This window comes from Solanum tuberosum, unplaced genomic scaffold (genome assembly GCF_000226075.1).
Source record: "Solanum tuberosum cultivar DM 1-3 516 R44 unplaced genomic scaffold, SolTub_3.0 scf00727, whole genome shotgun sequence".
NCBI classification, from domain to species: domain Eukaryota; kingdom Viridiplantae; phylum Streptophyta; class Magnoliopsida; order Solanales; family Solanaceae; genus Solanum; species Solanum tuberosum.
The window spans coordinates 112,153-125,596 of NW_006239659.1; the positions used below are offsets into that span (position 1 = coordinate 112,153).

Here is a 13,444-nt window from a genome sequence, read left to right on the forward strand (position 1 = left end):
ATCCTGACGTCAGCATGCGAATAAAAATAAACATATGTCATTTTAAAATAAAAAGAGAATATGAAAGTAATGAGGCATTTAAGAGTAAATATTTTACTTTTTTGGAGTATAAGTGTTCTTTTCTCGTCATTTTCAATAATTATTGATAAATCATGAAACAAAAGAGTTAGAAATAGTATTTTGTGTTTTTCTTATGTACAATGGATAAATAAAAGATTATTTAATTTAGATATAAAGAATTAGAAGCAGGATATCAGATATGTTGCAGCAGAATATGAAGAGAAATCAAAAGAGAATATTGTGTCAGATTTTGAGAGTTAAAAGAATACAATCGTATGTGATACGATGAAGAAAGTGTAACACGTGATAATTGAACCCCTAAATTGTTTAATCCAATGTTCATGCCATGTTTATTTATTTATTAAATAAAAAATTAAGGCTTAAAAAGTTGCATAAACAATAACATGTTGGGCAGTCTGTAGAGTTGAAACTATATAAAGGCAGGCATATGTATATATAGTAGCAAAAAAAAGGGAGAAGCAAAAGTAATACTCAGATTATTTTCTCTTTTGTTTATTAAGTCATCCACCAAATAAAATCGTAATGGCCAGGTTTGATATTGAAATTCAGACAAGGAAAATGTTGAAACCCTCAGTTTCTACCTCGGATAATCTTCGGATATTGAAGCTTTCCTTGTTCGATCAGCTGGCTCCTCGTACATATGTACCAATCCTCTTCAACTACTTGCCGAGCAGCAGTGCAATATCATTTGAAAAGCTTGAAAAATCATTGGCGGAGACGCTAACTAAGTTTTACCATTTTGCTGGAAGATTTTGGAAAAGATGATCCATTAATCTCAATCGACTGCAATGATGAAGGTGTTGAGTATGTTCAAACCAAAGTCAATGCAGACGATCTTCCTGAATTTCGCCATCGTCAAGCCAATGATATTGAGTCGTCTTTGCTTGATCTTATTCTTCCTGTAATGGTTCATATGCCATCAAGTCCATTACTTGGTGTCCAAGTCAATGTATTTAATAATGGAGGAATAGCTATAGGGATAAAAATTTCGCACAACATTGCTGATGCTTTCACTATAGCAACATTTGTAAATGAATGGGCGCACACTTGCCTTACAGGGACCATCAGTACACATAATTATCTCCCTAGTTTTGGTCAATTGTCATCGCTCTTTCCAGCAAGACTAATGCTACAGTTGCCATCACCTAGTACTCCTGGCCCTGAGAATATTATTGTCACAAGGAGGTTTGTCTTTGATGCTTTGGCAATTGAAAAACTCAGAAAAACAATCAAAGACGATTCAACTACTACTGATGACGACGACATGATCAAGCAGCCTTCTAGAGTGGTAGTCATGATGTCCTTAATATGGAAGGTTCTTACACACATTTCTTCCGCTAAAAATGGAAATTCAAGAAACTCGTCTTTAGGATTTGCTATTAATTTTAGGGGAAAACTGTCATGTGTACCGTCTTTAGAACATGCTCTAGGGAATTATGTAACGATAGCAATTGCTAATATGGAGGCCGATGGGGCAAGAAAGGATCAGTTGAATGATTTTGTAAAGTTTGTAGGAAATACAGTACGGGACACATGTGTAGCCATTGGTAAGGCGTCAAGCATTGATGATATTTCCTCTTTAACTGTTAACAATTGGAAAATATGTGTAGAAAAACTTTTACAAGAAGATAAGATGGACGGTTATATCACCAGTAGTTGGTGCAAATTGCCTTGGTATGAAGCTGACTTTGGTTGGGGAAAACCATTTTGGGTGAGCCGCGTTGGCTTCAATGATATTGAAGGAGCTTTTCTGATGGACACAAAAGATGGTAATGGAATACAACTAATAGTTTGTTTGAAGGAGAAAAACATGACTGAATTCGAGAAACACCTTGACAATTTGTCCTCCACTCCCATAGTTGGATAAAATGAATTACTACTAAAATTTCTTGTTTTGCTTTGCTTGTTGCTTCTTGTTTTCTTCATTCAACACAAACCAATGTTTGGCTATGAGATTAATAAGTCAGTTGGTTGATATTCAAACTATCTTTATGTATGTATGTGTTAGCCCCTCAACGCTTGGGAGACATCCTATTTAATAAAGATTGATATAATATCTTTCTTGTCTTGTTGGTCTAGTAAAATGATCAACTGATTATAATTGTGAAATCATCATTTCTACAAAAGAGGAGATAGACCAAAATCAATTCTTTTTAATGTGTATGATAGATTGCTTGAAATAAGGTCACAAGAATGTAATAAAACCAACCTTCTAGAATAAAAGTATTTGGATATATAACTAGTGAACTTACTGTGGTTAAGATCAATGATCTCGTTATATTTATTAAATGATATTCAAATAACTATATATGTATCAACACTCTTCCATTACTTGCCAAACTTTGAAGAAATTACTGAAAGATGTGATAAGGGACAAACGTGCAGTCCACGTACCTAGAGTCGAGAGACTAGTGAAATTATAAGAATCTTGAATGCATTATTTTTATCAATGGAGACAGTCTCTTGTGACATTTTCTGGGTTCCCATGTTATTTCAAACTCGATTAGGATGATGGGGCTTAATAGGTTTCAAATACTACTATTTATGTGTTATGTATGATAATTGAGCTGAGAGAAAATCAAGCGTTGTACTCTATAAAAGGGGACTACTAACAAACAAGTTGAAATCAAACAGGAGCAAGTGTTGAATCCAGAAATTTTTTATCCTTTCCATTTTCAAATATTTCTTAATGAGTTGTTGGGAATTTTTGGTCCAAGTTAGATATTCAAATCATAAAGCCCTCCACTCCTACCCCAAAATCCAAATCATCTTCGGAGCCTCAAACTTTCATTGTTTGATCAGAATGCTCCTCGTATGTATATATGTATGTATGTACCAAGACTTGCCAAGCAACGAATTCGAAGGAATTACTCAAAGAATATTGCAAAAATTAGCTTAACCAAGTAATTTTACCCTCTAGCAGTGAGATTTTTACTCATTTTAAACTTGTTTTTTCTACACTCATTAAAAAAGTTATTTTCCATATCTTTAAATAAACGGAAAAATTGAAAGACATTTTTGTGGAATTAATTTCCTCCTTACCTATCGCACCCTACATCTTACGAGTAGCAATACTTATTGTTAATTTCCTCGTAACATCCAATGACATTCCACGCACGTTTGATTTTCTCTGAGGTCAATTTATATCATACATAAGACATATTTGAAAATTGAAACCTATTATTTATTACCTTATAAGTGGATATTTTGAAGTGTAATAAAACTTGGGAAAATTATATGAAATAGCAAATTATTAATTCAAATTAAATGCTAGTCATAGTTTATTTTAATTGTAATTGACAGTAATCATCCCATTTTTTTGCCATTTGATTCGGTATACAATTAGCCTATTTTCGGTATACAATTAGACTATTTTATACATTTCGGTATAAAATGTGTTTGTGTTTGTATAAAAGCGAGAGAAAAGTTTATATACAAATACAAATACATATATTTTCGTCCTATACACTTATAATTATACAAATACAAATCTTATTATACAAATTACAATGTATAAATGAATTTATACAAAACTGAACAATTTGTATAAAATTGGTTGTTTCTAGCGAATTATACAAATCAAAAGCTCCATAACAAACATACAATTTGTTATGAAGCGCAATTATGCAAACTACAGTTATAACATACAAATATGATTTTTATGTTTGCTATATGTGAAAGTTGCTCAAAAAACTTTGACCAATGGTCTGAACAATAGGGAAAATCGGAAGAAGCTTGGGTTGTGAAAATAAAATATATTATATTATAAATAAATATAATATAATATAAAATATGTAAGATATACTAGATTGGGTCTTTTAAGAAAAAGAAGAATAGAAAACATATATAATTCGTAGTTTAAAACAAAGGTTAGTATGAAAATGTACTTATTGTGTCTTATCAGAAAAACAAAACAATTTTAAAATGTCACAACTCATTGGAAAAGTCACAACTCGTTGGAAAAGTCACAACCTTTCGAAAAAGTCATAATTGTTGACACCCAATTTTGACCCTCGGATTAATTTGCGAGCTTATTGAAATTCAAAATATTTTTTTCAAGTTATTTTAAAATAGTTTTTGTCATTTTTATAATTTTTAAATAATAAATATGTTTTATATAATTAGTCACTTTATGAATATTTGAAAATCATCTCAAAAGATTTTATTTTCTAGTTAAAGATTTTATTGAATTAATTTAGTTTAAATTATGGTTATAGTTTTGAATCATTTAGTTTATAATTAAGTTAATTATTTTATTTGGTTAAGATTAAGAAGCTCATTAATTAATTTATATCAATCCGTCTTATTTAACTTTTGGTCGAATTCACCAATTAATTCAATTACCCCTTCACCTTCTCGAACTCACTCAAGCAAACAGAGCACTTTGTTCCTTCAATTAGCCCTTCACCTCTTTTATACTTGTGGATTGTGATGGTGTTGATGACGAATTTTTGACCAAACTAAGTCATTATATAAAACAATTCATAAAAATAATACGTTTTTCTAGAATTTTATAAAACTAGTATAAAAGTATTCCACAGTAACATTTTAAGATATATTTTATTTTTAAAAGCTGACGGCGTTAGGTTGATATACGTTACTCACGATAACGTTTTACTCCTAAAACGTTACTCATACAGTTTATAATATTTCAGACATCATACCTGATGCTTTCACTTTAGCAACATTTGTTAATGAATGGGAGAACACTAGCCTTACAAAAGATTGTCTCCAAAGTTTCGGTCACTTGTCATCACTCTTCCCCCCAAGAGTGCTATCTACCGGGCCTCAATTTTTACTACCATCCAAAGAAAGTCCTAAGATTATCACAAAGAGGTTTGTGTTTGATGCTTTGGCAATAGCAAACCTCAAAGACAGAATAAATCTGAGTGCCACATTCACCAGACCTACTCGAGTGGTAGTCATTATGTCATTAATATGGAAAGTTCTTATGGGGATTTCATCAGCCATACATGGACTTCAAGGGACTCGTCTTTTGTATTTCCTATTAATTTGAGGGGGAAATCAAAGTTATCGTTGGAACATGCTCAAGGGAATTTCTATGTGACTGTAGCTTCTACTCTTGAGGCAAACGAGATGAGAAGGGAGTTACACAAGTTTGTTAACTCTATAGGAAGTACAACAAGGAACACATCTCTCAGCATTGGTAAGGAATGTGTAGATGCAATTATGTCTATGTCCATTAACTGTGGCACAAAAATCATTAACAAATTTGTTCAAGGAGACGCGATAGACATTTATTCGAGTACTAGTTGGTGCAGATTTCCTTGGTATGAAGCAGACTTTGTGTAGGCTTTTAGGTTTAGAGAATATTCATCCTTTCGCATCGTTTATTCATCTCATAATAGAGGTATATATAGATACAACACTTTATTGACAAGTAGAATTAGAGTAGACTTAGGACTAATACTTGGCCCCTACTCCAAGATATATATATTTACATAATAGTCCTAGTTTCAACAGTACTCCCCCTTAAGGCGGTGCTATGTCTATCATGCCCAACTTGCCAATCATCTCGTGGAAGACCTTATATGACATTTTTTTCATTTTTCAAGAACAACAGTCCTTTTCCTGGAGCACTCTTCAAGTATCGCAAAATTCTATAGACAACTCCAGATGATCTTCTATTGGGTTCTGCATGAACTGACTCACAACACTTACATCATATGCGATGTCTGGCCTTGTGTGAGTCAAATAGATTAACTTCCCTACTAGACGTTGATATCTGCCTACATCTTTTATTTTCTCTCCCGAAGAGTTTCCAATTTTGTGGTTTGTCTCCATAGGTGTATCAATTGGCTTGCATGCTAGAATCCATGTCTCCATTAATAATTCTAGTACATATTTTCTATGAGAAAGGGAAATTCCGTGTCTTGACCTTGACACTTCAATGCCTAGGAAATATCGCAATTGTCCTAGGTCTTTCATTTCAAATTTTGATGCCAAAAACTTCTGAAGTTGATCCATTTCTTTGGAATAATTTCCTGTCAGGACCATGTCATCAACATATACAATCAATGTTGTTACCTTTCCTTCGTTGTGTTTGATAAACAAAGTGTGATCAGAGTTACTCTGTTTATAACCCACCGATGTAATTGCAGATGTGAAACGTTCAAACCATGCCCGTGGTGACTGTTTTAACCCATATAATGTCTTCTTTAATCTGCATACCTTGTTTTTGTAAGTGTGCTCCTGCATTATTCCTGGTGGAAGATCCATGTAAATCTCTTCCTCTAAATCACCATTTAAGAATGCATTTTTTACATCAAATTATCGCAATGGCCAATCTCTATTTGCTGCAACTGATATAAGGATACGACTAGTATTAAGTTTTGCTACTGGTGCAAATGTTTCCTCATAGTCCACTCCATATTTTTGCGTGTATCCTTTCGCTACCAGCCTCGCCTTATACCTATCAATACTTCCATCTGCTTTAAGCTTTACAGTATACACCCATTTACACCCGACATTCCTCTTTCCTTTGGGTAGCAGAATCAATTCCCAAGTTCGATTTCTCTACAAGGCCTTTATTTCTTCATTCATCGCTTTTCTCCATTGTGATTCTGTTAATGCTTCTTGCACACCACTAGGAATAAATACTTTGGACAATTGATTAATAGTTAGAGCATATGAGGTTGATAATCTTTTGGTGGAGGTATAGTTGCCAATATGATATTTTGAATTGGCATTAAAATCAGGTTCATGTTGTATTCTCGGTATACCTTTAGTTTTTCTGATTGGATAACGGGAAGTAGGAGAATGAGAATCATTAGACATAGTTTCAAGTTCATTTGAAGAGTAATTAAGAGGTATCTGAGGTATATGATCAAGTAGAACATTTTGAGAGGACTCATTGGTTAATGGAGTGATTGTTGTACTTTCTGGAATAATTCCTTCATATAAATAGTTGTTTGTATCTAATTTTCAAATTATAAAATCAACATATAAGTAACTTTTTTAACCCTAACGATTATAACAATTATTTTTTAGGATGCCATCATTACAATTCCACAATTCACATGCAATGAACATCCATTTTTCAATTAATGAACATCATTGAGTTCCAATTAAAAAACAAAAGGCTCCACAACAATATCTGAACTATGGGAAGAATAAAAGAATGAGTTTTGGATCACATTATTAAATGAATAATAAATACATTTTGCCACAATTAATGAACATCATTGAGTTCAAAGGTATAATTCGGATTGATAACTTAATGTAATAAATTCCCTACATTTATTAATACATATAATCATGAATGTATCATTTTTTATTTTTTTACTTATCTTAAATCAATAAAAGAAAACAAAGTAACGGGTGCCTTCTTTATTCTTTGAACTAATAACTTCATCTTTAAATTAAAAAAAAAAACAAAAAATAGGGTTTCACAATAAAGTAATGTGACACAGTTCACACGCCACGTGTCACAAATTCTTGAATCTTTAGATCTGTAACTTTTTACAAAACTAAAAAGTACAACTCACACCCATTCTATTCAAAAAGACTACACAAAAATAACTAAAATGGGGGTGGGGGGACCTAACCTAGATTCGAACTCGTGACCTATAGACTAATCATTTAAGCAGCTTTAATCATTCGCGCTGCAATAGCATTCGTTCATAATCACACAAGGAAATTTATTTACTCTCTTTCATATCAATTGTTTAATGAATATCACTATGCAATTTAAAAATGAGATAATATCAATAAATATAGTCTAATAACCCCTAAAATGTGAAAATAAATTGATCAAAGGTTGACATGTACCATAACTCATTGTATTAAGATATATACCCAATTACATCTTGATCATGATTATATTAATCACATTCAATTGACTTGTATTTGTGAAGGAGCATAACTCATATAATATTATTTCCTTTACGTTTATTTTCATCATAATGATTCTACTTATACTTATGACAAATCATCAATTATTGTAAAAAGGATCCAAATATAAACTTTTACAATCTTATTTACCAAAAACATAAGAAATTAAAAATTATTTAAATCCTCAAAGCTTCAAAGAGTCTAAATTTTTTTTAAAATAACTAAAATGGGGGTGGGGTGACCTAACCTAGATTCGAACTCGTGACCTATAGACTAATCGTTTAAGCTTTAACCATTCGCGTTGCAATAACATTTGTTCATAATCACGAAAGAAAATTTATTTACTCTCTTTCATATAAGTTCTTTAATGAATATCACTAGGGAATTTAAAAATGAGATATTATCAATAAATATAGTCTAATAACCCCTAAAATGTGAAAATAAATTGATCAAAGGTTGACATGTACCATAACTCATTGTATTAAGATATATACCCAATTATATCTTGATCATGATTATATTCAACACATTCAATTGACTTGTATTTGTGAAGGAGAATGTCACGACACAGACCGTCGTGATTGACACCCACACTAACACTCCAGTGGGAGAACCACTACTATAACCCCAACCACGCAACTAATCTAAAAACTAAGACATTTAAGTTACGAAAGCAAGTTAAATACTAAGGAAAGAAATAGGGAGTTCCCATAAACTCCAACAAAAGTCTAACAATGAACTAAACAATGCGAAAGAAATAACCTAGAACCTGAAAGTCAATGTACCAAAACATCTAACAATGAACCAAGTCTAAACAAGAAGGGATACAACCCCCCAACTAATGTAATAATAACTAATAGAAGATAGTCTAAGTCCGAAAATGGTGGACATAGACGAAAGAGAACCCATGATAGCCCGGAGGAATTGGCTCACCCTTGAATTCGAACGATCAATGATATCCTAAGCGAGGTCTGTCAATAGCAGCTTGAAGATGCCCTGTACTCAACAAAAATAAGAGTAAGGGCAATATCAGAACACAACCACAATGTACTAGTAGGATCACGTGGCTATCCCACTAAGTGTAACATAAATAAGTCAATACAACATTAGAAACATGCAAAATACCCAACATATACAATATCGATTATCACATGCTCAATAATATTTACAATTATAACAAGTCGTTGGTCCTCTCATGGAACCCAAACCCAAACCCAAACAGTTAGCATATCGAAACGTGGTATCTGATTCAATGTTTTTGTCAGAACGTGGCAATCGATCCCATAATTATGCCGAAACGTGGCAACCGATCCAAGTTAGTTATGTCGGAACGTGGCAACCGATCCATTCAACACACCACAAACACAATCACAAGTATATTCTCAAGATCATACATTTAAGTCATGATTTCATGGCAATCATCATTCAACTATATCATTTACAACAAGTGTGATCGACAATGCAACATTCACATACATGCAAGTATCATAATGAAGCAAGAACAAACATACATCACACAATCATAGAATCACAAACATCACCTGTAGCGACCCTTTCGAAAGGATACTACCACCTAACCAAGAAATTTAATTAAATACTTCCGACATTTAAAAGAGATTAACTATGGCCATATTGATTATAATTTAGTAGAGGGATTAGGTTCATAAAAAAAAAAAGTTAAGGATGTGCATCCTCTGCCCATTTAATCATTTATTTGATGCCAAATTGATATTGCGCAGAATTTTAACTTATGGTGGAAAAACCCTTTCAAAATAATATAAGCCAATAACTCACGAGATTGTTATGCATATATTGTCCTCACACTACAAAAATGATATAAAAAAATATTACCAACTTTCGAGTACCCAAATTAGGTGGTTCATGCTTCACACCATCATTCAAAATTAGTGGTAAATTTAATATATTACAAGACTTGGGCTTACACACCCCAAAAGAACAAAACATATAGCCATACTTATATTACAACCCATGGTGACATGATCAAATTAGCCCTCAAAATTTCATGTAAATATACAATACATAGATCATGTATAAGTCCCAAGGTTTATACAAAATATAGATGCCTATATGCAAATATGATCTTCCTTAAGGCTCTCAAAATCTCCATCTCCAATGGCTAGCTTCATGCCTCCTCTCGATCATTCCCTACGATAGAAACAACTATCTCTAAGCATATAGCTTAGTGGTGTAAAAACTATAGGTTCGGAGCCCTCAGATTCACCAAGCTAACTTTCTCAAATCATGGGCAGCACAATTGGACATAATAAATAAATCAAGTAAACATTATATAAAGAGTGTTAAGTTCGATATTTAAAGATCCAAATGTCAAGAACGCTCATAGCACAACTTTCCAAGATACTCAATAACAAGGCTCGCCCAATATATATATCATGTTGTCACACCAAGCACAAACATGTATCAAGAAGGGTCGACGCCTTGTATCAAGAAGGGTCAAGCCCAATAATCAAGAGAACCAAGAACCATATTTAAAATGGCTTTCTAATTCGTACTTAAAATGGACAACTTCCATACTTAAGACGAAATAAAAATCCAAAGTCAAGATGACAAATGATTCGAATCAAGAGGCATGTCAATAGTGACAAAGTCACAGCCACAAGAAGGACAAGGTCCCAACAAGAGTGCCAAGTGATCAAACCGTATGTACAAGTGGGCGAGTTACACGAGTGTCTTTAACGTCTTAAAGAATACCAACACGACAATGCAAAGTGACAAGAGGTAACCAAGGTACCAAGATAACTTTCAGATATACCAGCAAGTAAACAGACTACAAGTACAAGTTTATACACAAACCTCAATGCTTTAGCATAGAAATAGTCCAACACAACTTCGTGAGTTCAAACCGTAGACCAACTAACGTATGAAGGTCCTCAACTTGTTCACGAGTATATACAACATTAAAAATACAATTAAATAACTTCTTTAATTCCTAGTATCTCAATAATGTCGAAGTAAAACAGGATTATCATCACAAGTAAGCTTAGCCTGTACAAATACGGCTATGCTCACAAAACAATGATTTGGCCAGCCTATTACCTCATGTCGCAACTTAGATTTGAAAAGGAAAACGGCCAAGCTGGACTTTATAATCTTCATTAAAGATGTAGGTACATCTCTTAAGGTTGCAAATAAACAAGAATCATCGCAAACTATATTTTGTACAAAAAGATATATTCAAAACACTAACAGTTGTCCATACATGATTTCTAATTTCGAAATCTGGATAGAACTTGTCCTATGTTGCATGCCATATTTCGAATCCATAACAGCTAAATTAGAGTTTTACATAAACATAAGAGTTGTACATATACAAATTATCTTTCCAAATCATATTTATTCACGGTAAACGAAGTTCTATAAAACAAGTGATGCTTAAAATACTAAACACTACCCAGCTCAGAAGACAGATTTTACCACTTACCAAAGAGAAGGGTGTGTCTCGAATCCCAGCCAAAAGGACAAAGTTTTCCTCTTGTGATTTTGAAGAACAATTTGTTTAGATATGTTTCTAAGGTTCTAAGACTTGAGAAAAAGGAATTTACTAAAGGAGGTGCGAAAATATATATTCACAAAAGTGATGTTTATCACTTGTACAACTGTCCTTCAAAGGTGCTGCCCAAATAGTTGTGTGTTGCCCAAAATGCATACATATCAACTTATATATATATCCTTCACCACCTTTTAAAGTTATACATAATTCTAATTAGAATATTACGTAAACGCTCCAATATAATCCCTTAAATTACTACCACAATTTATGTTAAGCAAGTTAGCAAATATCACAACATTTCAAGTTCCAAAAATGAGAGTAAAACATATTGTTGTAATTAAGCAACGGTAAATCGACATGCGACTCTTGGTTTGTATTTAGGGGTGTTACATCACCTACCTCGAAACAAGCTTGAAACCCTAAGAAACTTGATCCTTCCCTTTTCGGATTCGTTCCGCTTGTTCTTGGTCTACAAATAATAAATATAATACGGGAATCAATAAATAATCACTAATTACTCGAATTACTAACAATTCTATGAACCCTAGATCAACCCATGATCTCAATTATCCAAATTAGGGTTGTTTCCACCATAGAATCTATAACAAAACCCTCTGCCATCAATATTCACCCATTCTACTACGTTCTACGGATCGAAAAATGGATTTGGAGAATAAAAAGCTTACATTTAGCCTAAAGAATGGTGAAAAATGAGTAGGAGTCTCATGGAGTTCGTTCCTTAGCTCTAAAAGTTGAAAAGTGCATAATAAGGTCGTTTAGGGGATTATTAACGACCTTAAGTCGCGTTGAGCCCACCACAACGACCCTCAACCCGCTGTAGCGGCCCCGCCAGAGCGACCAAAATCCTCGCCAAGGCGGGTTGCATCAGACAGAGAGCTATTTAAAGAATTCCAAAATCTCCATTTCACAACACACCTGTCACGCCCCAAACTCAAGGGGCGCAACTGGCTCCTAAGGCCAAAACTCAGGCCCGAGCCGACCCTGCTGAACCATTTGCTACTAGCGCATGGCAGTCACATGCATTTAAGAAAACAAACAAGTATATCTCGGCTTAAAACTAAGCCCTCGACCGGCAAGGCCCCTGTCAACAGATCTACAAAAGAAACAGCTACTCCCAAGAGTTCATATAAAGAAATTGTCAACTAGCACAGAAGTCCTAATTGGGCCGTCAAGGCCACCATGATCTCTATACCAAAACTGAAAACATATATATAACAAGACAATGCATCACACAACTAACAAGTTTCAGCAAACCAACAAACTAGGCTAGCATGGCCATAACGTAGTTGTAAACCCCACACACTAGTCTGCAAGCCTCTAAGAGTATTAACGATTGGCGGGACAGGGCCCCAGCCTACCCATAAAAATATGTACAACAAAATCTAACAAACCTCCAACCACTAGCAGCTACGGAGGAAAGGGGCTACCCAACCGGATAGAAGTCAATACTGCTGCTGAGGAGGTCTACTCAGTCGTCTGTCAGGACCTGCATGTATGAATGCAGCGCCCCCAGGCAATGGAGCGTCAGTACAAAATAATGTACGAAGTATGAAAGGCAATAGGCTATGATCAAGTATCCTAATATACTGGAATAATCCGATAAATAAATCAAGGATAGGATAAGTGTACTGACCTGCTCCTAAATCTAAACTTATCAATAATAATAAAACAACAACCTAACAGAGCCCCATAAACTCAGCAGGTACAAACAGCACACAAGACCACCTACTCAAGCCCCCATAAGCCCGGAAGGTGCCAATCAGCCTATATCCCCCTACCAGTAGTCCCCTAGCCCCGTAGGCAATCACATAGCCCTCTTAGGCATTAATATAGCTTATAGACAACTCATAGCCCTCTTAGGCAACAACATAGCCATGTAGGAAGCCCATAGCCTTCTTAGGCGTCAAGATAGCCCCATAGGCAACTCATAGCCCTTCTAGGCACAATATAGCCCCGTAG

General features: G+C 34.1%; 1 pseudogene; it reads left to right on the forward strand.

The window, feature by feature from the left end:
* Nucleotides 1-603: 603 nt before the first annotated feature.
* LOC102594775 (acetyl-CoA-benzylalcohol acetyltransferase-like) lies at nucleotides 604-1,948 on the forward strand (annotated as a pseudogene).
* The last annotated feature ends 11,496 nt before the right edge of the window (nucleotides 1,949-13,444 follow it).